At 40.3% G+C, this 25,643-nt stretch overlaps 1 pseudogene; it reads left to right on the forward strand.

The window, feature by feature from the left end:
* The window catches only part of LOC122346817, a 128,728-nt pseudogene that overhangs the window by 69,295 nt on the left and 33,790 nt on the right, over positions 1 to 25,643 (forward strand).

Genomic DNA, 25,643 nt, shown 5'->3' on the forward strand with positions numbered 1-25,643 from the left:
CCGTGAATGTGTGTATGAATGCATGTGTGTGTGTGTTTATGTTTAGTCTTCTCAGTGTAGTCTTGTAAAATAGTAGGTACTGTTTAATAAATTGTTTCATTATTACGAATTCTTGTTTGTGTGTTATGTAACTGGAAAGTCAAACTCATGCCCAGACCCGTTGTTACCTGCTCGAGGTAAAGCGAAGAATCCAATTGATTTATTTTGCTGATCACAGAGTAAATTCATATTGGTAACATACATTTAAATTGCCCTAAAACGCTGGACGATTAGGTGATTTAAAGGTATACTTGAATTGCATACCAACGTGAATCTTTTCAGATTCAATTCCCAAACTTGAATTGAGAGCTGATTCAAATGACAATTCATAATTATCATAATTAAAATTAGGTGTGAAAACCCTACATATAATGGTGGAGAATCAAGGCGGGCAAGATTTGATTTTCAGTTCATAATTCATAAATTTGTGATTCGTGATTTCGTGGTTTTTCTATTTTTTCCGGAAGAATAGATTAAGACACAGAGACAAATTGCTGTTATTTCGTACCTCTATTTTGACATGCGAACACGTGAAAGCGCGTGTGATTTGTGAAGATTTTGAAAACTGCAGTAATCATAATATTTGTCCATAGAGACAGAGATCCGCGTTAGAGCGCGTTGAGGGAAAAAAAGCAAGCGTGTTCCTTGTTTATTTTCCATAAGGCCTTTGTTAATCTATGACAGTGCGAGTTCCACTGTCATATGAATCTATTTCCTCCCTGGCAAGAGCTTAGAAGTAGCTAACTAAGTAATCCTTGGCCATTTAGTCACTGGAAGAAGTGAAACCGAGCGTAACGCAGAGAGCGTCAGAACGCGGAAGTATATGGGAGAAGAAAATTCTTGATCAAGTGAATAAACTGTGCAGACCGCCCGCGGTCCGATGACGTCATTGTTTAATTGCAGTATATGCATGTAAAAGTGCCTCACTTTTTAGCAAGTGAAGTTGTCAGTGCTAGAGCGAAGCTGATCGAGTTTACTCGTTGCGAAATGCGCCGTCATTTCGGGTGGGCCGAACTCGTATAATAGCGAATTGCACGTATCCATAGTAACGACGCGGAAGTCCTAGGACGCCGTTCCGAGTTAACCTCAAAGTGCGCAAGCGCAGTCCTCCGGCGCCATATTTGAAGTTTGTGAACAGAGGCTAGGATACCTGAATCTAATGTGTTGGCATTGAAACCTATGCAAACTGTTAGCATCAGGATAGCGCTTAGACCTCTGTCGTCCATTGAGTTGAATGCCGTGTGTGTTTATGGCGTGTTGAGTTCCATCGAACGCCGGAACCACAATAGTGGGCTTCCTCCTCCTTTCCCCTTCACGTTTATTCCCTTTTCCTCACCTTTCCCTTACCGAGAAGAATGTTGACAAATGTTTGAACTGCCATAACCGTTGGTATTAACAAGAAACGTTTTTTCTTACCCTTAGCATTTCAATGATACATTGCCATCAACAAGTATAACTGCTTTTATTAATTTAATGAGATCAGGAAATATTACCAATTTTCTAGCATTGCTAATGTGAAACCTTAATGTCATTTACTAAATGCATTAGGTTCATATTCATAAATTGCAACAATATTTGCTGATCCATTTGATTATAATTAGCTTCAATACTTTGATGATAATTGCATTGAATTTCAATTATTAACTGCCGTTATTGATTGAAAATTTTAATTTCAGCTGGTGATTTGGTTAATTATAATTGCCTTTATAGTCGTGATAACACATCACTTAAATATAATCCCTGGTTTGGAATTTTAATTTCAGATTTAGCAAATTAGGTGGCTCCTCCATAATTGCTATTTTGTGGATTTATTTAATTATAATTGCTTTATAATTTAATACCAATATCATAAATTTTCAATTATAATCGACTTGAACTTCCGTTTACTATTCCAGGCATAGTACCCCGGATTCTATTGCAGAAGATACTTAGTGATTAATTCAGACTTGACTCCTCAGGAAGTTTGATCATTAATTATCGCTGCAAATAGAAATTTCAAGTCATTTGCAGTTACGTTGGTGTGTACAGTTGAGTGCCTCCCTCTCAATCCTCTTTACAGGGTCTCTCCCTTGCTTAGGGCTTAGCAGCTAGCACTTCCCTAGTGCTAGGTTGGTGCAGTGACGGTTGTCTCGGAGGTGTCACAGCGAGTGAGGACCCCGTTTGAACGTGACCTTGTGCCAGCTGGGGGCAAGCCAGGCCTCTCTGTCCTAGCATTGTAAGTGAACCCGCAGCAGGCATCAGCAATTGTGTAACGGAGGAGGAGTCAACACGAGCTGACCTGGACGGAGGCTCGGGTAAACCACCCTGTCAGCTGCTGAATCGGGAAACCGATCAGTAACCCAGGGCTCTGCCCATGCCTTGTCAGTCCAAGCCAGCCGTTGACACACCTCCACCGTGGGCCCGCACCTTTGTGTCAAAAGCCGACTCTGTTTGAGAGGCTCACTGCAATACTGTCGGACAGAAGTCTGATTGACCTTACAGGAGCACAGGGCGCCCAGGCGGGAGCCACACCGCTGTACTCCGGCGGGTTAATCGCCCTCATCACCAAAGCCTAGGTCTAAACCCCTTTGCTAAAACCCATTTGGCGACACCCATAAGTAGGTTAGGGCCTATTCAACCCTCAGGTGACTTAACTCATCACACCAACATAGTAAAACCAACCATTAGGTATCAGGCTTAACAGCATCACACTTTGTCAACTTTGTTTACAGTGTAAGCAACTCTCTCTTCTCTCCCTTCTTGTTCCTCTCCTCTGATCTGACTGCTGCTGCTGCTGAGATCGCACCTGTGGAACCAGGAAAGCAAAGAATTTAATTTGAGACATTTCTGATCAGTATCGGGTGAAACTTGACGACATTGTTTCAAATTGTTCATGCTCACAAACCTTCCCTTCTCAGCGTGTTATCCTACCCAGCCGAAACCAAAGTCGATCGACGAGGAATCGTAAACACGACCCCAGGAACAATCTACTTGGTGCACGGAGTCAATCTAACCAACTAAAAGCTAACACTGTCATTGCTATTGTTTTATCCTCGCCGGAGGAGATTCTAATGGCAATCGCAGTCTTAGTACTTAGAAATCCCCATTTAGAAACTCCTAAAAGCATCCTCTAACTTAGGAAAAGAGACAGTGATAGAGCCTAACCCCCTCCTTCCTTGACCAGGAAAGAGTGTGTTACCTCCCCCTCTCTGTCTCTCTCTCTCTCTCTCCTCTCTATCTCCCTCTCTTACGTCTCTCTTACAGGTAGCTCCTCCCTTTCTCTAAAAAAAAAAGAAGAAAAAAGAAGCAAGGACCGCCTGTTACAGGAGAGCAAACGCCCAGCTATCCTTCTTCCTGTTCTGTGTTGTCTTCTGTTCTCTCTGTCGTCCTGTGTGTGGTTACTAATTGTCTCCCCAAAAACGCAGTTAGAAGCACACCCACCAGAGGATTACAGTCACAGAGAACCACACCCACCTGACACCTCACATTTAGCATCAACTGACACCAAACATCTACACCTCTGTCTTTCCTTGCTGTTGTCTGTTCTGCCTTGTTTGGTTGTTATTTTCTTCCAGGTCTGTGTCAGTCACGTTCCCCTCGCCGCACCAAAAACATGTCTCACACAGCAGACAACGTTGGTCACTGGGAAGACCTGGAAACATGGCTAAGTGTTGCAACCAGCAGCCTCCTCCCCCAAGGCCGCGGAAACACTAAAGCGTCAGACCCAGGAACAGCTGGATAACAACCTAACGAGCCTAATGGAACAGGACCCAAGCCAAGGCTACAACCACAAAGAGCTAGCAAAGATCACCTGCTCCCTAAGTCACACCCTCATCGCTACCCTCAAACTGAGTGACAGGCACGCCGCCGATCTCCAACAGGAGCTGACATGCGCACAGCGACGCATCAAACAGCTGGAACTGGAGGCTCAGGAACTACAGGAAAAGCTGGATGAGGAGAGAAAGGACCCAGAGGAGATTACCACGCTCAAAGCCTTGCTAGCAGCTTCCACACAAGAGGTGAAACAAACCAAAAAAAACTTTGACAATGCTGCCAACAACCTCCAGTACGCAGAACAGCTACTGGAGAAGGCAAAGACTGACATTAGAGACAAGGCCGGCAGAATCAAAGCCCTCGAAGCTCACTTGAACGAGTCAAGGAATCAGATCAGCCGCCTAGAACAACAGCTGGACTACGTCAAAGAGAGGAATCCGACGGTGTCAAGGAGGAACTCAGACACGCGCCTACGACCTGCGGCTGAGCCACCGAGGACACGAGAGGCACCAACGTCACCCCTGCCAAGTAGGACCGGGTCTCCGTGCTTGTACAGGCAAGTGAACAAAGGGGAAAGAGGCGATGCTGAAACACTCACCAGCTCCCTCTGAAGAGACATACCTCGCGAGAAGGCCAAGAGAAACGGACCCAGCCAGCCAAAGAGCATCACACGGCCTGGACCTAAAAGATCTCGACAAGATCGCCAGGAACATCGTCAAGTTCACCCCAGGTGTGCCAAGTAGTCCAGACGTTCAAACCTATCTACAGGACGTCGAATTCCATCTGGAAGTAAGACCTCACGTCACTGATAAAGATAGACTCTATTTACTGCGAGCAACATCCAGCCCTGATGTGCGCAGCTTCCTGGACCGACAACCAGCCCAGACAAAGGCTGATTACCACCTGCTCCGAGAGGCTCTCATCAATGAATTTGATGACCCAGAGTCAGAACAAGGACTAGTAGCCGCCCTGGAGATCAGACAAGGCCGTCATGAGTCTCCACAAGCCTACTACAGCCGACTCAGGAGAGCATACTTCGGAACTCGCAACGAGCCCGAAATGGAACAGGACATGAACTTTAAGACTCTCTTCCTCAGGAACCTACATCCTGGGGTAAGCCACCATCTAGGCGTGCTTGCATGTTCGCGCACAATGACCATTCAGCAGCTGCGCGACTTGGCACACAAAGCCTACAGCAAACAAAAGATGGCTGCAGAGAAAGGCACTAAAGCTCCGACAGTCCTCGACTTCAACACACAAAGTCACGGACTGCCTCTAGAGGGTGCCCAACATCAAGACAGCTTCAAGCCGTCAAGAAAAGAGTGGAACGTGTCCAACCGAGAGCAAGACTTCCACGCAGGTACCAGACCCAATCAGAGAAACGGCCGCTGGGATGGACCACGTGAGCGACAGCGCTCGCCTGGGCGCCACTGGGAAAAGTCATGGGACAGTTCAAGACCGCAGGGAAGGTCAGTGGGAGAGATCGTGGAATCAGTCAACCTCCTTTAGAAACCAAAGGGGGAAGAGCTCCTGGGATGGCGACGGAACCTCCATGGGTAGAGCACAAACACACCCTGGAGCAACCAGCCCAGGACTCGACGAAAGAACTTTCAAACTGAATCCACACAAGAGCAAAAGACATCACCGTTTTTTTACTCACAAGAACTGATGAAGAGCATGATGAGAGAGTTTTTCCAGCAAATGAAGGAAGATTGGAAGTGGGAAAAGAAAGAGAAGCCGGATTCAGCCTGACTGGCAGCGGACGAGACAGCAGCGACCACCCGACCCAACCAGACACAGAGAATAGCACTTCCTCCCGCACACTCAAAGAACCATAATGACCATAACTTCAGATGGACGAGAAAATCCTACCTGAAACCCCAGCAATCGAGTTAGCCCCTAACTCACCATATGATGCTTCAAACCACGGCATCATCCAACAAACACCTGCCGCTGAAACCACTCTGGTTCCTGAAAGTGCTGTCCTGGTGCGTCTGCCACTGCGTCCGAAGAACTGCAGATTAGCCTGATATCCTCCCCATCTCATCCCAAACTCCAGTCCCTCAACTCCTGGGTGATCTCATTGAGAGAGGTATAGCAAGAAAGTTTTACCTCTCCGTCATCATCGAACGCCACATCAGGTCGAAGCCCTTCTGGACACAGGAGCTGACATCACACTAATGTCAGCAGAACTCCTCGGAAAAATCCAGGAAGGAGCAAAGACATTAAATGGCCCCCTCAAACTTCAAAGATGTGAGCTGAACCTTCAAGCATACTCCCACACGGGTCTACAACTGACACAAGTGGCCCCAATCCACCTAACAGTGGGTCCGATGAACCTCATCCACCCAGTTTACATCTCACCCCTTAAGACTTACCCACTGCTAATCGGAAAGGACCTGCTTAATCGCTTTGAGCCACTAATGGACTTTAAGCACTTGAAGTTGTGGACACAAGTCCGTGAACCTCTGCCCTTCCAGTCAGTAAACTCTCAGGAGTTGCAGTGCCAAGCCACAGACACCACTGCCCGTTTACAGACTGCGAGGGCAATGTCAAGGTCACAAGCAATTTCAAGTTCAAGCAGCAAGAACCAAGACAAAGACTCCAACGACCAAACAGATGCCCTCGCTAAAGCAGGTGCATTACATGGAGAGTCTTGGACGTTCCATTCCCACCCACCCAACCCAGCTGTGGCAGCCATCACCCGCCGCCAACACGCCACTGGTGTTGCGAACCCCACCTCCTCCCGTATCTCCATCTCACCACAGTTTGCTGCTGGCGATCTCAGTACCCTTCAAGCGTCCGGATCCAGCACTGCAAACCATCAGTGCACACATTTCTGACCCGGCTACGCCCCGTTTCTGACTTCGACCTAGCCACCTCCTCTGACCTCCGCCACCTGCACTCCATCAAGCACATGCTGCATCTCAAAGACGGCGTTCTCACGTATGTCCCTGAGCCACTCGCTACGCCACGGCTCGTAGTGCCTCAGAGCCAAAGGGGGATAATGTTGACATACGCCCACGATGCACCATGCGCTGGACACCATGGCGCCAAGGCCACCTATGAGACACTCAAGCGAGTGGTATACTGGCCTGGCATGCAGCAAGACGTGGCGGAATACGTGAAAGGATGCCTGGTCTGTTGCCAGTTTCAACCGGCGAATGCAAATCACCGCACACCACTGCAAAGGAAAGGAATGACCTTCCCATGGTCGGACCTCCAAATAGACTGGGTAGGACCCCTGCCACGGTCGACACGAGGTAACAAGTACTTCCTCAATGTGGTCTGCGAGTTCACAAAGTGGATAGAGTGCCTCCCAGCTCCGAATGACACGGCAGAAACAACAGCCTACCTCTTAATGAACCATATCTTCTCAAGATTTGGACTGCCCTTGAGTGTCAATTCAGACCGAGGAACTCACTTTACCACTGAGGTCATGCAAGAAATGTGGAAACTCCTGGGTGTGCAAGCCAAACTGCACATAAGCCACCACCCCATCTCTTCCGGACAGGTGGAACGTGCCAACAAGACAGTGGTCAGCATGCTGAAGAAGTACGTGTCGGCCAATCAGAAGGATTGGGATGTCAAACTTCCCCTGGTACTAATGGCCATCAGGTCCACTCCTCACCGGTCCACGGGAGTACCCCATTCGAAATGATGACGGGGAGACGCGCTGACACTACCCTTACACCTGCTGTACCAACCGGTGACATGAACCTCGTCACTGCCTACACCACGCATCAGTACCTAGAAGAGTTGCATCAGCACCTGAGAAACGACTTTCGCCTTTGCACAGCAACAACTCCAAAGCAGCGCGGAAGGTCGTAAGGCTTACTATGACAGGAAGGCCTCATATCAGGAACTTGAGGTCGGAGACAAAGTGTGGTATTACAGTTTCGCCCAACCACGGCCAAACACCCCTCATCGATTGTCAAAGAAGTTCCTACCTCACTGGACGGGACCCCACGAAATCGTAGACAAACTGTCACCTGTTGCCTACCAATCAAGATTCGACAGGGGCGCAGCGAGCCAGCCCTGCGATGGGTACACGGAACCAGATAAAGAGGCACCAGGGCTCCAAGAGACAAGGAAAGGGGGAGACCAAACCCACTGACACAGACCGACTATCGCACCTCACTGATGTAATTCCTCACCCACTAGGGAAACACATAGCCAGGTTTTTAAACACAACACCTACACGCTCCTTCACCGCACTGCTAGAACCAACACTCTAGTAACAAGGAGCTTCCCACACAGGTGACCATTGTTTGTTGTCCTAACCTCACTCAATGTCCTTGTGTCCCTTATGTGTTGTCTTTTCCCTTCTCTTTCCCTCTCTGTTTCCCTTTCTCCCCTCTAGGCCCTTTTACAGGAACACCCTTAACCATTCTCTCACGTCAGGTCCTGACAATAAGATTGACTCCCGCACCAAGTCCATAGATCGAGCGCAAATGTCGTATCAAGTTTTTCACCCGATCTGCCCAAATTCCAAATTTCTGCACCACAGTTCAGTTAGCGATGGAAATGTTGTTTGTGGATGTCTGTTCTCTCTGTCCATTGTTCCAGTGCCCGATGACGTTATAACGAGAACCTCATCGCGCAAAAGGGGATATGTGGGGCCTCGATGAACAGACACACGAACCATAAAGGGGATCGCTCTAGAACCAGGTCGTAAATCGCGCATCCTCCGCACCCGGACCATAAAGGCAATCAAGATGGTCAGCGGCGATGCGATGCAGCGCGCAAAGTCTACCAAACATTCTCAAGGGACTGTCGCTGCAGTGAGCTCGGCCAATCCGAGAGTACCCATGTCAAGATTGGGATGATTGAAACTGCAACATCTGGTCGACAGCACGATAACTCGTTCTGCGCACTGATCTGGGACCAGTTCTACCAAGCCACCAAGTCAAAAGTGATAAGACTCCCGCGGTGAATCAACGTGGTCAGGACAGCCTCACACTTTCAACCCCCAGGAGAGGGTTGCTCTGTCCCAACATACATTCCTTAAAAAGCGCGCCTTTTTCCTTTTCGCTACAATAAAGGAACTGCCAGGACACACATAAAACCACTAAACGAACAATCTAAATGCCTTCCTTTCAAACGAATAAAGGTTCATCTGTAAATAACTGCTTAATAAATGTTTTGGGATGTATGTAGGAACCGCTATATACTCTTTAAATAATCCTCTAACAGAGAGCGTTCCATAAGCGCTAGATAATGCATGTTTGATATCAAATTGGAAGCTTACGATGTTTCCAATATCGTGGTGAGTTAATATGTGTGTTTGTGCAATGCACAACAGTGTATTCCACTTATAAGCTTTTGATAAGGAACAGAAGTGCAGAATGTCAATTCTAACTGGGATAAAGTATGCACAAAACCGAGTCGAAAGCAGGTGTGGACACGCCCCTTCGACCTCGGGATTGGACAACTGCCCAGGGCACGGCCCAAAATTTGCACCTCAAAACGCAGGAACAGAGCTCTCTGAGTTGAGTCGAGAACCGAGCCGAGTCGAGTCAAGCGGTCGAGAAGAATTCGGTCGCTGCAGGAATCGCCAAGGAAACAGAGAAACTTGAACTTGGAGAAGAACAGGACTCGAACCAGAAACGACCCGATACCCTCGACTCCGGTCCGCTCCGTCACATCACTCCACGGACACTCACTGCCCTTTCCATAACCAACCCGATTCATCCAAAGCGAACCACCAAGCTAGAGAGACTTCATTCAAACGGCCCGGGAAAGCCCGACCACGTCATCCCACGGACGAGCCTGCCCAATCAGCACGCCGGGATTTCCCCAGACACGCCGAGTGGTAAAACTACCTTTCCGTCTCTACTGAATTGGCGCAGACACATATAAGCGAGCTAAACCTAACTTTGCTTTGTTGGTGCTCTTAGTGCGATCTCAGAACTAGCTAACAGACTTTGGACAGACAATTATTCATTTCCCTTCCAACCCGTGAATGTGTGTATGAATGCATGTGTGTGTGTGTTTATGTTTAGTCTTCTCAGTGTAGTCTTGTAAAATAGTAGGTACTGTTTAATAAATTGTTTCATTATTACGAATTCTTGTTTGTGTGTTATGTAACTGGAAAGTCAAACTCATGCCCAGACCGTTGTTACCTGCTCGAGGTAAAGCGAAGAATCCAATTGATTTATTTTGCTGATCACAGAGTAAATTCATATTGGTAACATACATTTAAATTGCCCTAAAACGCTGGACGTATTAGGTGATTTAAAGGTATACTTGAATTGCATACCAACGTGAATCTTTTCAGATTCAATTCCCCAAACTTGAATTGAGAGCTGATTCAAATGACAATTCATAATTATCATAATTAAAATTAGGTGTGAAAACCCTACAGTGCACTGACGGGAAAAAAACAAGCGTTCTCATTATAGAACTAATGTACAAATTAACCCTTTGATACATGCATGCATGTTTCACCATACATTGAATTTGTACTTAATTTTAAATTAATGTAAATGTTTTAACATCTTTATGGCTATATTTACAATTAGCAGTATATTTAATCCATTTACAGTCCTGTTTATCATAGCTTTTTATATATGCCATTACACCATAAAGTAATCATTATGGTATGATTGTGTGGCAAAAAAGGTTCAAATCCTGGTGATAATTCTGTAAACACAGCAGGTAGTATTCATTTAGCGATTTTTCTAATTTGATTAACGAGATCTGTACTTAGCATCGATTCATTCATCCCTCACCATGTAGGACAGTGGTCATCAAACTTGATCCTGGAGGGCCGGTGTCCTGCAGAGTTTAGCTTGTCTCAACACACCTGCCTGGAAGTTTCAAGTATACCTAGTAAGACCTTGATTAGCTCCTTCAGATTGTTTGATTAGGGTTGGAGCTAAACTCTGCAGCATCACTGACCCTTCAGGACTAAACATGACATGGAAAATATCAGTTTGTTTTTTTTTTATGAAATGAATAAGCAGATCAATTGACAAAACGGCGAGACAGGATGGACCAGTGGAGTGAGGATATTAGAGCTGGGTGGAATGCCTGTTTTCATGATCCACTAAGGCAGCTGGCCGAATGTTATTGGGACTTTTCCAATAAAATGTTTGTATATTTACGTTCCACTCTGAGACACCCTGTTGATAGAGACTGGCAAATCATATTAGAGCTATAGCTGTAGTTTTAGCTTTTGAATGGACAACACGTTTGATGTGTTATGTAATATCATGAATTAAATATAACCAAAGTGTTGAGGGTTCAGTGATCAAAGCAATTCTCTCAGCCTATGCGGCAGAAGGAAATACTGTGGAAAAATAAGCGTTAAACAGTGTGTGATGGAGCTCGGAAAGTCAGCACTGCTGAGGTGAAGTGTCAACAAATGATTAGTTCTCATGTGAAGTAACATAACTTTACACGCAGCCTTTGACAGTTGTGGTGAAGATTACATGCAGTTCTTTGTGGGTCTGTTCTTGTAGGGTCACAGGTGGCAGGGGAAAACTGCTAAATATATGTATTTTATAATGGGTGTTTAACTGCTACCCAAAGCTTTAGTACCATGCCGATATTTAAAAAAGAAAATCTAAGTACATCCTGCTTGATGCACAAAACCAAGTCAAGTCACCTTTATTTATATAGCACTTTTAACAATACAGATTGTGCCAAAGCACTCGGCAGTATCAAATTAAAGAATAAAGTGTCAGTAATGTTTTATGACTAGATTAAACGCTCCTTTTTTAGTTAAAGGCATTTCTTCCTCTTCTTGTGGAAGCTCAAAGGTGCCAATCATGATCAAACCTAGTTTGTTCTTGAGCGCCAAGAAACCATATACAGTATGAGCTTTTGTTTACTATATTTGGTGTGTTCTGTGTTTGTTATATGATATATCAATGTTTATCTGTAAATATAAGTTTAAATTAAACCTTTTTGTCAAAGTAAATTCATACCCTTCTCTACTCAAGTGCCAGTGTATATTTTCATTTGGTTAGAGCTTACAAACTCAAAGCAAGAAAAATGAGAGTGGGATTGACTAATGTGGCATCTTTGTATTTGTTTGTGTGTGTGTGTGTGTGTGTGTGTGTGTGTGTGTGTGTGTGTGTGTGTGTGTGTGTGTGTGCACGCACAGGCAAGCGTGGGACCTTGCTGTGGACATCTGCCTCTCCCAGCTTCCCACCATCATCGAGGAAGGCACAGCTTTCAGGGTGAGCATGACTGATACTGCCTCTATGTGAAGATCAGAGTGAGACTATTTCATGATCAGTTTTTCAGGGTCTGGCCTAAAGTTTTTATTCCTTTGCCTCAAATTAGTTCTGCAGTCCTACTTATGATGTCAGTTCAGTTGTAGAATCACATATTCTGAATTTTTTTACATTTTCTGTCTATGTCTTGAATACCTTGAATACGAGTGACTTTCAAACCTGTGTTTCCCTCATGAACACCATTTCTAAAAGTGTTACAGACGCATATTCTTGCTGCTCAACTTTTGACTGTTTTATCTATTTTTTTCACCTCTTTTTAATTTGTGCTCAGTTATACTAGATGCGAGGTGCATTTCTTGATGTTTCTGATATGCTCTTCTGCTATAACAGCTGAATTTGTCTTCTGAGATCAGTAAAATATTATCTAATGGGCTGACTCTTGTGACTTTCAGAGATTTGTGAATCAGTGTCTGTCTTGTGTAATAGTTGCAGCGACCTTGATCATTTGTCTTTAGTGCAACAGATGCTGTTTCTGTTAACACACAAACACTCTTATTACTGTTCTCAAGCTGTCAAAAGAGTGTTTGAAAGTCTGAGATTCGGTTACGTAATCTAGCTGGGACCGAACAAATAATATGTCTCACATTCACCCCTGTCTTTATTGTTACTTTTGGGATTCAGTGATTCTTATTTGCTTATAATTGTGTGTGTCTGTTTGCGAGAGAATTGAAAGATGAGAGATGAGAATAAGAGATCCACTAATGTCTTTCTTACTCAGGATGCTTTCACACTGAGCATGTTTACTGTGGTATGAATCAGAGTGTGATTGTCCCTATTGCCTGCTGCAACATTGGTCAGATTTCACACTTGTTTGCTTTCTTCTTATGTTATCACAAACGTGCACTGTGCATGACAAGACAACATGGGTTTAATTTGGTGTGATTATGCGCAGCTTCATCTACTGCATGAGCGTGGCTTTCTGACATCTAATTGCGAGCCATTTATTTGCTTCTCTGAGTGCACTCAACATGCACGATTACATTCCTGCTTGCTCATATCTTGGGTAAATCATCACCCTGTCATCCCTTGCATGTGTTTTGCAGGACTGATGATGTCCATTTGAACAATCAAATTTAGAGCACTTCTTATAGGTAGTCTTGTTGTTCTCCTAGGACCGCGTGACGCTTTCACACATTACCAGTTTTTTCTGCGGTGTGAAAGCACCCTGAAAGTGTTTAGCACAGTTGGGAGAGTGACAGCTACTTGTTGAGAACTTTGCCAAATTACACACATTATTCAAAGCCACTATAAATGAAATAGTTAAGGGCAAAACCCTTTTGATTAATCACATCTGCTATGCTATGATACAGTTTGCTAATATTTTAGAAACTGTAAATTAAGTTAAAGAAATATATCCCAAAAAAACTAAAATTATCCCAAAAATGTACTTATCCTTAGACCATCTAAGATGTAGGTGAGTTTGTTTCTTCATACGAATAGATGCAAAAAATTAGCATTACATTACTTTCTCAACAATGGATCCTCTGCAATGAATGGGACCCGTCAGAATAAATGTTCAAACAGCTGATAAAACCATCACATTAATCGGTCAATTAACATCTTGTGAAGCGAAAGCTATGCTTGTTTAAATTATAATGATTAATTAACCTTATAATGCATTTATATTATAGATATGTACCGTCTGGTGTAGATTTCTAGAACCAGAATATTGGCTTAATCCGGTTTGGTGATAGAATTAGTGCAAACGTAATTGCAAAATGACCAGATTCCTTAAATTTTTAGTAGAATGTTATTATACATGTAAAAGCTAAGAGGCAGAGGGCAACCTGGATTTAGTCTTTTGTTTGTAGTAATAAACATTTATTACAGCTAAAAGACACATCTGCCTACTTACATGGTGAGTAATAAGTAATGGGGCAGGAAAGAAAGCATTATGCAATACTTATGTAATTCTGCTACGATCAATATAGCCATCCTGATCACACATGTACACAGTTTTTGTCTGATTTAAAGAACTCTGTGAGTTCCAGTGCTCACTGCATTTGTGTGTGTGTGTGTGTGTTTACTTTTATGTCTATCAAAATTTGTTTTTATATCCACAGCATAGTCCATTCTTTGCTGAGCAACTGACGGCCTTTCAGGTGTGGCTGACGATGGGCGTTGAGAACAGAAACCCACCGGAGCAGCTGCCCATCGTCCTGCAGGTAACTTACTACAAAAGGATTCTCAATAGCTTTACTTCAAAATCTAGTGAACTGCATACCTTTATAGCATTTTTAGTGATCATAGGCACACTTCTGACATGACGTGGTTTTCAAAAAATTGGAAGCAACATCATTATGCTAAATTCTAAGACGGTGTTGCTTTACAGAGGAGACAACCCAGAGAGCAACAAGTCAAATCATTTTATCCAAAAATGGCAGATGGTTTAAGAGAAATATTGTTTGTGAATATATTTAATTCAGTATTCGATAATGAAAATACAGCACAATATTAAAATTTGCGAAAATGTTTTTGATTAACTTTGACCTCATCCGAGTGTTTGTTGTGATAAATGGCAGGCTAAATGCAACATACAAACATAGCATCCAATACTGTATTACTTAAATTAGTTGCAGTTTAAGTTGAGCTGATTGTAAGGGAGAAATTAGTTTTAGAGAAATGTGTTATTGTACTTGTATTAAAACAGTAATGTAAATAACAGTCACAAAATCTGGTATGTCTCCATCTGGCTGTTCTACTTCAAGGATATTCTAAACTCTTCCTCAAAACTGAATGATTGTGAACCTATCACTAGATTAAAAGAAATAGTTTTTAATTTGGTTTAACAATAAATGCTTAGTTTAGTACAGCAGTGCTTTGCCTTGCTTTTGTTTGTGTACAGTGTCTCTTGTTTGGGCTTATTCAGCAGGATGAGAGGTTCACTCTTCTGAGAGCAATAAAAGCAAATAAAACTCAGAGACACAGAGAAAGAGAGATATTGACTTTAGAGACAGCGCTACTAAGGGATGTGTGAATTAGTATAAAATACACAAAAGTGTGTACAAGTGACTGCAGTTTTGTGGTCCAGGTCCCTGGTGCTGCAGCCACACTGTCACGCTACCCATAATTCCATTGACCTGCCCCCCAAGCAGAAATACACGTCCCATGATTCTTCTCTTTGAGCTGGTGTCAACCTCAAGGCTTGTTCGCACCAGTAGCTGATGATTTTTTATATTAGCGGCTACATCAGCAAACAATAACGTTCTGTTTGTAATAATCATATAACGTAGTTACGTCTTCTGCTGTTTTAAATCTTGAGCTCTTTCAAGCTGGATTCTGATTAAATGTCTTAATTTCTCATCAGCTGGAGAAAAAAGGTTTCTAAGTAAGTAATTCCATTAGTACTATGCTAGTCCTATCCTTAGTGTAAACAGGTGTCTTAACACACAGACATTCACACATTCTCTCTATATATACTCCCACACACATAAAATACCTTTAGCATTTCTAAACACTGTTTTTGTTGCTGTTGTTTGTATTTTTGTACTTCTTATGGTTGTGTTCTTTATATTGTTTAATATTTATCTTTAATACAGTGTACATGCACACAGCCTTGCTCAGACTTCTGAATGCTTTACGCCTTTTACAGTAAATCCTCTAAATTCTTGCCGTAGCCTATGTGCTCCTATAGCTCAGATGCTCAGAACTGTAAATGACAATATCGTTCAGTTCCCAGGGAATGCACAGAACTGACAAATTGTCAACCGTTATGTAATGTTTTGTGATAAGAATTATTGTGTTGAGTCAGATTGAGTTTTTGTAATATTTCTTTTTAAGAGGTCTGGACTCTTCGCAGATGGGCTCAGATTTTCACACTTATTTTAAACTCAGCAGCCAGTCACACTTTTAAACACGTGTATATGTGTGTAAATCCTTGTAAGTGCTGAGTAATCTTCCATTTGGCTAGAGTTAGAAAAAAAAACAAACCTCCCTCATATTCCTCCCACTTCTTCCATTTCTCTCTCTTATTTCATCTCTCTCCTTCCTTCCTTCCTTCCTTCCTTCCTTCCTTCTGTCCATAGGTATTTCTCAGGGTATTAAGGAACGCCCTGTTATAGCCAAGGTGCACGCTGAGAATTTTCACAGTCCGTGATTTGACGTGACCCTGCTGTCTATTAATACCTTTATGGCAGGGTGGCATATTGTTTTGGCAGGAGATTGCAGGCGTTTTGGAGTTTGTGCGTGTTTTTCTGTGGGCATTGAGGTGGGCAGTCCTTCTGTTGCACTCCTTGGCTCTGTCTCTGGGCAGGCCTATATCCGGACCCCCTCACCATGCTGAGAGCTTGTACCGCAGTATCTAGATGCTTTAAATACATACACACACACACGTATACACGTGTTTTAGACTGCAGTTACATTGTAACTCATTTTATTCTTCTTATGATCTCAGATCTTTTGAGATTATTCTTAAATAATAATAATGAATTGTGCCATCCTGTTTTTTTTTCCAACATACATATAAAGCCACTATTTTTTGCATTTATCCCAATTTATACATTTTTTTATACACATCAAAGTAAAATCTTAAGTATCCCCTTATCAACTTGAATCCAGAAATTGGACTTTATTTTAAAACATTTTAACGCTTAATATTGTTTAGCATGGTCATTATTATTATTAAAGTAGCTTTTAAACATAAAAATGTGATATAGAGAAGTATAGACTATGAACTTTGATAAAGGCACCTAAGGTTTGAGACATGGTATGAGGGCTGTAAGACAGAGCAGTGTATTATTGTAAAGAAGATGGTTGTGATCATTTTTTCTTATTTAAAATGTAAGAAATTGCCAAAAACTATGTAGGTTTTTCAAGATATTTAACTGATATTGATTTGTTTGTTTCATTGAAAACAGAAGCCCTAGATCACGACTTCATATTCTGTTAACTCATTGGTAATTTTGTATGCCTTTTTATTATTCTTTTTTTTTAAATAGTTTTTGTAGTATTATTCGAAATAATGACATTACAGAACTTGAGTGACAGAATGAATACCAAAGAAGAAAAAGAAAAAAGGAACACTAAACCACAAGTGCAGTGATTAATACTTGAGAGTAACTTAGAAAGAACATACAGAAAACCCTTTGGCAGCAAATTACCATACATAATAATGAATCTTCAATTTAAAACAATTCTTTCAACACTTTGGCTATATTACTACAATAGGTGACACTTTGTATTCTAGCCCCATTAATCCTTGCAGTGCTACATCCTAAACAAACAAAGACAAAAGCAAAAAAAGCAACCAGAATGTTTTAAGATCAGGTGTAAACCATTGCTGTGTAATTATTTTTTTAGCAGCAGTGAAACCAGACATTAATAATCCTCTCTGAACTTCTAGTCATATAACAACATGAGACAAGGATCAAGATCAAACTGCAACTTTGTGATATACTTTAGCACTTGGACTACATGTTTCCAGAAATTAGATATTACTAAACAATCCCAAAATGTGTGCAAAAAAGTACTTTCAGAATTATTATTACACAGACTGCAATTAGGATTTAATGAGGGTTTCACATCAAATATTGCTTATATAGAGTACAATGCATTTTATGTACAGTTTTGAAATGAATAAGAATGTTCGAGGGGTTTTTGGAGGTAAGGTTAAGATTTAACCAAGCTGTATTCCAACCAGGAGAGTTCTCTCTCCACACAGCTAATATCTTCAAAGGCTTATATGAGCATTCAAGTAGTTGCTTATAGATCAAGGAGACTTTACCGTACGTTTTCCCAATATTTTTGATCGACTTAATAACACAGACTCGAAATATATAAATCCCAACCCAGTTTTAGTTAAATTTGAAGAGTTACTCCACACCAAAATTATATTTTTGTCATTAATCACTTAACCCCATATCGTTACAAACCGGTAAAAGCTTTGTTTGTATTTGCAACACAATTTAAGACATTTTGGATGAAAATGAGAAGGCTTAAGCTGTCCCATTGACTGCCATTAAAAACACTGTCAAGACCCAGAAGAGTATAAAAGACATCATCAGAATAGTCCATCTTCCATCAGTGGTTCAACCTTAACTTAAAAATAAATAAATAACGAGTTTATTCAACAAATCAGCGCTGTAGCATCACTGTAGCTCCATTTAAAGAATATCCACTGGACGCAAACTGTGTCCACGACATGGATATGCCTTTTTAAATTCTGTGTCTTTTGCAGGTTTGGAATGACATGGGATTAATAACAAAAAAATAATAATTTTAGGGTAGAATAAGTTTTTTTTTTAATTGACATAAGTAATTTAACTAAAAACAATCAAACTATTTAGTTTAGAATTTTTTTTTTTAAACTGAAAAGTTATTGATATTATTTATATATATATATATATATATATATATATATATATATATATATATGTATATGTATATGTATCATATATAGCTATATATTGATATTCATATTCGGTTTTACTCAAATTAAACTAAACTCTTTTGAGCTTTAATGAATCACACACAAACAGCTCTATCTGCAGAAGTACACACACAGGTGGGAAGTCATTAACTTGTGCCAGCCTGCAGGGAGTGTATGTGAGCCTGAGCACCTGTTCAAAATAATTATATTAGTTGTTCCCATTGTGTGTGTGAGTGTATGTCCCCCTATTTTGGTGTTTGCATTGGTGTGGGACATTTGGTGATTCTTTTGGTAGGTGTAAGGTGTTTTAAATACCTAATTTTCTTTAGGAGGCCAATAACAGCCTATGCTATAAACACAATCTCCAGTGGGTCAGTGCAGTGTTTCATCTGTTTGAGTTTTTTGTAGAGTCACACACTGACACACATATACATGTCATCCTCTCCCAACTGACTTTACTGGCATTGGAAGAGAAAGGAACATCAAATGAATGTACTTCTGTTTTTTCTCAGGTCCTCTTAAGCCAGGTACACAGACTAAGGGCGCTGGATTTGTTGGGGCGATTTCTGGACCTGGGCCCTTGGGCCGTAAGTTTGGTAAGATACACAATTAACCTTTCTTTATTACTTTCATTATTTCATTATTGTTTGTAGCCTTTGCACAAACGTACGTTAGTTAGTTAACTATGCACAATATGGTTAAATGGCAGAAAATGTTCAGCTACCTTCATCCTAGATTTTTTTCCCCTTCTCACTCTCCACAGGCTCTTTCGGTGGGGATTTTTCCATATGTCTTGAAACTGTTGCAGAGTTCAGCAAGAGAGCTCAGGCCTCTTTTGGTCTTCATATGGGCAAAGATCTTGGCCGTGGATAGTGTACGTAAACCATTTGATCTCTTAATGACTCCCAGTTAAACTACTATCAGAACAGTTTTAAAGACAAAGAAAGAATTTGTAATCAAATGAAAGAGCTTTTATGGTCTCAGAAGTGTGTATTCTTTTTTTTATGTCCATTTATTTTTCTCCTGTTTTTTTTTCTTTTGCTATATCTAAGAGTGTTTCTGAGAGACATAGACTATAAACATCAGAAACATTCTGATTAGCACAGATTTTGTGCTATTCAAATGCTATTAGAATTGTACTTCTATGATGTGTCATTCATACAAATGAAACAGGAAGTTCCATTTAAAAATGTAACAAATTTAGGATAGTAAAAAGTATGCATAACATAATGCAGCCTAATCAAGTATAAGAATTAATTTTATCCATTAGCTGCATCAAAATGGATTTTTTAAATTATTTTACAATGTAAAATAATTATTTCTGTACAATAGAAGAAAGAATAGAAATCTGATGCATTGTTCACTAGACCACGATTAAGATTTTTTTTGTGTTGGTTTTGTATATAACTATATTGATTTTCTATCTAAATAATTACACAAAAGAAATTTTTAATAATCTGCATAAAATCAAATTTGTTGCTGTTCTCTTTTTAATGCACATTTCTGGTCTAGTGAATGATCCATCTGTGCATCTTAATTTTTTATATAAATGAATGTGATTTTGTGTGTCGTAGAAGGTATTCTTTGAACATTCGGAATGTATTTTTGTACATTGGAGTCTGGAAGGGCAGTGGAAATGAAAGTGGTTGGCCATCTGTCTCTGACTGGTGGTTAAGACACCTGCAGAGATAGATGATCATTCACGCACATCCCTCACAGAGACTGCAGCACTCAAATCAAAACACTCTAATGCTGCTGATCTGGCTACTGAATACACATTTTTATTTAAAGAAATATAGGACAATTCTTGTGAATGTCTTATCAATTCTGAACAATGATTTGATATTAAATGAAACCAAACTCAGCCTGTAAACGAGTTCCTGTGACTACACCTAATCTGAACTATTCAATTCACTCTTTTTATTTTGAGCAGAGAGATCCAGATGTACAGCTCTTCACAACTCTGATGTAGAGATCTCTTTAACATCTGCATAAATTCAAAACTTTGCAAGACTTAGCACAATAGAATGAAATAGGAAATCGGGGGTCTTAGCCGTGCCATCTTCAAGGGCTAGTTCACTTCAAAAGGAAAACTCGTTTTTTCCCACACAATGGAAGTCAGTTGCTTCCAGCAACTGTTTCATTACCAGTATTCTTCTTTTGTGATGCGTTTTTCTTTAACAAAAGAAAGAAATTCATAAATGGAACAACTTAAGGGCATGATTACAGAATTATACCTTTAATTTGCATGCTTTAATTTATAGACATTTCTTTAGTCTTCATCACATGATCCTTTAAAAATCAATGTACTAATTTGGTGTTCAAATTACATTTAATAGTATCACAGTTGAAAACGGTTGTGCTGCTTAAAATTTGGCCTCAAAACATGGTTCAGGATTATGCAAGGAATAGTAAGTTCAAAAGAACGGAATTTAATTTAAAAATTATTTAGGTTTTTTAATTAATTTGAAATCTTTAGTGTCCCTCCCTCACTAAAAAAAACGTAACCTCTTGATAAAAAATAAATAAATCTTACCAACCCCATACTTTTCAGATATATACAGAACTGTTTCGCTCATATAGAGTGGTCAGTATGTGTCATTGGTGTGTTCACAATAGCACATGGCACTTAAAAAATCACCAGATGAAATGGAGAGCACAAGCAGGCGATAGTACAACTTGCCCTTTCCGTCTTGCCCACACTATCCTCCAACACACATTCTGTTTGAGATGGGACAAATAGCTTTTCTCCATCTCTCTCTGATCATTCCAGGCTCTGTTATTGTGTTATTGGCATCAGCGATGTGTCTCACGTGCTGTAGTTCAGTTTTCTTTAGAGGAGTATGTAAGTGTTTTACAACTCTGACTCAGACTAAACTTAGATGAAAGAAGTTTATATCAGACAGCAAGATTGGGAGAAACTGTTGTCAGCAGTCGGGATGGTGTTTTGTAACATTTTTGTCACTTCTTCAATTCCTTCTTTTACACTCGCCTACTCTCCCTCCTGCTCTTTCTCTTTCTCTTTCTCTTTCTCTTTCTCTTTCTCTTTCTCTTTCTCTTTCTCTTTCTCTTTTCTATAGTCATGCCAGGCTGATCTTGTAAAAGACAATGGACACAAGTACTTCCTTTCAGTGCTGGCTGACCCGTACATGCCCGTGAGTATCTTACAGATGGCACTGAATCATTTTCCACTTTGTTCAAAACAAAATCTGTTTTGTTTCTTTAATCTGCTTTGCCATATTTACAGAGTATTTAGACTATTCTTCTTCTTTTTTTTATTGGAATTTTGTGTACTTTTGACAAGTCAAATCATTGATGGTCAGTGAAAAGACCACTGTTAATTCATTGATGTCATAGATATGGTTGTTGACTCCTGATTCTTTATCCAGGCTGAGCATCGAACCATGGCAGTCTTCATCCTTGCTGTCATTGTCAACAACTACAACACAGGACAGGTATAGAGATGAAACTGAAATTTTAAAAAAAACAGACGGAGGTCAAGATAATGAGCTTAGCAAAGAATCAGCATATATTATCTGTTTGTATGTCTGTCTGTCTCACTGACTGACTGACTAGCAATGGTTGCTGACAGATGTCTAATGTTGCTGACCTGCTCGTACTTAACAAGCATTAGCAAACACAACATCGACATCAATTTGGTTGCAGTCTGTGGATTTTGTCACAGACTTTGAAAATCTCAGACAAAGATTTGTATAGTGCCTTCAATTAGCTTGCCATAGGGTTTACAGACAAACTTGAAAAGTAAATATGAGTATTATAGGATGTTTTAAACGTCATGTTATCGTTTTGCATTATTATTAGAACTTATCCACCTTCTTCTTCAACACAGAAGTAAGCCTATGGTTGTTTTCTGGGTCATTAGACACTAGAAGTAAAAAATGAGGAGAATAAGTAAGTTCAGTAAACGTTAAAACTGTTTGCACTACAAAGCAGTGTTTTCATCATTCATAAGATAGAGTAAAATAACATAAGACACCAATTTTAAATATAAAGCAGCAAAACAAACTGTTTTGTACAGCTAAAAATAGCTGGATGTTGATGGGACCAGAAGCTAGACCCATAGATTTTACAAATGGCATTTTTACGTCAAGAAAAATGATGAATAGAATAATCTTCAAAAATATAAATAAATAAAAATATTGTCCTTTCTTTTCATCAGGAGGCCTGTCTGCAGGGTAACCTGATTGCAATCTGTCTGGAGCAGCTCAATGACCCTCATCCTCTTCTGAGGCAGTGGGTGGCAATCTGTTTGGGATTTAATCTGGCAGAATTTTGATTCTGCACGCTGGTGCGGAGTTCGAGACAGTGCCCATGAGAAGCTCTACAGTCTTCTGTCTGATCCTATACCAGAGGTTCTGAACTTTGGCTAGTCTAATTCTTATATATATATTCAAGTATTTCTAATGTTTACATTTACAGTGCCTTGCCAATTCAGATCTTATTCTGGGAAAAAAACCTGTTATAATGTATTACAAACCTTACATAAATGTCTAGTTTTCTCTGTTTTTCTGTGTACTCCCAAGGCTATTACTGACCTAGGTTATGTACCTCAATTTATTATCTTTAATATATTCTCAGAAAAGAGCGCTACCTTCTTACAATATCCCTGATCAAGGCTGTTATGTGGTTAATTTATGCTCTGTGTTGGTCTCTTTGGCAGGTGCGGTGTGCAGCTGTGTTTGCATTGGGTACATTTGTGGGGAATTCTGCTGAGAGAACCGATCATTCTACCACCATTGATCATAATGTGGCCATGATGCTAGCACAGCTCATTAATGATGGAAGTCCCATTGTGAGAAAGGCAAGTTTATTGGATTTTCAACATTCTGCTCTAGGGATGTGCATCTCATGACTCGGGCCGATATGATACACATCTCAATGCATTGCCAGCGATATGATATATTAAAGATACATATGAAGAAGCTTGTAATGCGATACAATTCACCCCATTGCGATGCAGTGCGATACGATTTAAATTTGATTCGACACAATGCGATTCAATGCAGTATGATGCAATGGAGAAAATATGATCACTTTTAATGCCTCAAAGCCTGTTTCATAAAACATTTTAAATCAAATTTAACATATGCCTAGATAAATCTTAGTCACTTTGGCAACTTATGCTGGAAGACTTGTTCTAAGCTCTTCTAATACTGACCAATAGAAATACAATTATATTCAATTATTGTCCAAAGACAATAGATATCCAAAGATATTTTATCAAAATGTAAACTTTGTTTGCCATGGTGGATCGATTTGACACATGATTGACATTAAAGGCTGTATAATGGTATATAAATATAATAAGTGTGCACAAATTAGTAAAATTGTGTGAACTTAATTTGATTGATTTGTTAGGTTATTTTTAATCGGGTACTGGACTTTATTCCCTGTTTTCCTCTGGTCTCCTTGGTGTAGTGATTCACCATATTCAAGCAGCATAATCATTCTACATATAAAATATTTATTCACTTTCTCAGTAATAAAAGTATAGCACATCCACTAGTAATTACATACAAAAAAATTTAATTATTGGCACAGTGAGGCCAATTCCTTTATTTTTGCTATTGACTGAAAACATTTGGTTTTGACATCAAAAGATGAATATTAGACAAGAGATTTAATTGCCAGCTTTTATTTCCTGGTAGCTGACACACAACTTACAAGATATCACTTGTTTAAACCCACCAATTTTTTATGTGAGCAAATTGGAACATGTGATTGACAGGTGTATTAACAGTAACTGGCACTGAATGTCTTAGATTTGGGTTTTGCTTGTTCAAACTGCTACATAGTTAAGAGATTTAACCAACATGAAAACCAGATAGTTGTCCATGGGTGTAAAACAAGCAATTGTGAAGCTGAGAGAAGAAGGAAAAATAATCAGAGCCGTTGCACACACATTGGCCATAGCCATTTCAACCATTTGGAATGTGATGAGGAAGAAAGAGTACAGAGGCTACACCAGAAGATGCAAACCACTCATATCTGTGTTTAACCTTTTATCAATTTGTAATGCAACATCTGATATTCATCTTTTGACGTCAAACCCAAATGTTTTTAGTCTACAGCAAGGAATTGGCCTCACTGTCCCAATACTTTTGGAGGGGAATGTATATGGTGTGGAATATGGAGGAAAACTGATTGTGGGTTTTTTTTAAATCCTCTCAGAGAACTTCATAAGTATGTATGTAAGTGCCGTGGGGCAAAAGTTATTAGGGCAAGGCATTATTTTCTTTTTACACACATGTGATGTTTATCACTTTAAAGAATACTGAGACAGATGAATGTTGAAGATCACTCTGGGGACATTGGTAAGTTGGACTGCACTGTCCCTGAGCATCTGATGATCTTTCCAGGTTGTGTGGCTTTACATTAATCAACCTCTAATGCAGTTATTTTGCCTTGGACAGACATAGAGCAGACATCTTTCCAAGTGTTGTTAAGAGCATTCTGTGCAACAGGGCCAAGAAGTCATTCAACACATGTGCCGAGTATAATCATTTTTGTCAGGCTTAGCTGCATCCCCTGTCCCCTGTATCCCCTGCCACATGTTCCTTGTGCTTCAGGTGTTGAAGTGTATGTGTGTGTAGATCCAGAAATAGCTTTATTTTGCCTTGATGATACATAAGGGCTACCTTATTTCCAGATTTAGTATTAACATCAGAGTATGGCCAATACAGTGAACCATGACTATTACTGAGCTTGCATCGTTTAGCCTAGGGTGAAGTCATTATGTATATTAACAACAATTTGGGACAAGTTGTATTTAATTGAAAATTACACAATAAGCCAAAACATGACCACCTGTCTAATATAAAAAAAATACCCCAGGAAGACCCCTCAAAGTGTTTCTGTGTTGTTTGACACAAGACATTAGCAGTGGATGCTTTTTACATTTAAGTTTTTAGTTGCAAGGTTGAGCTGCAATGGACTGCACTGAGCGTGCAACCTCATAATACAATTACATAATTAGTGCACTTTAATGAAGTTGCAAAGGGGTCTAATGTCTAATGTTTGTAAAAATTATACAAATTCCATACAATTTTTTTTCTTTTTGTGAAACACACTCAATTACCTTTTAGTAATTAAAGTAAACATTCACTGCTTTGATTGGCTGGTAATTTTACACTCAAATCCTAATCTAGATATGTGTGTGAACAGTGTATATTTATTATGTATATTTAAAAGCACACGGATACAGCATATATTTTGAA

The sequence above is a fragment of the Puntigrus tetrazona genome, chromosome 6 (genome assembly GCF_018831695.1).
Source record: "Puntigrus tetrazona isolate hp1 chromosome 6, ASM1883169v1, whole genome shotgun sequence".
Classification (NCBI taxonomy): domain Eukaryota; kingdom Metazoa; phylum Chordata; class Actinopteri; order Cypriniformes; family Cyprinidae; genus Puntigrus; species Puntigrus tetrazona.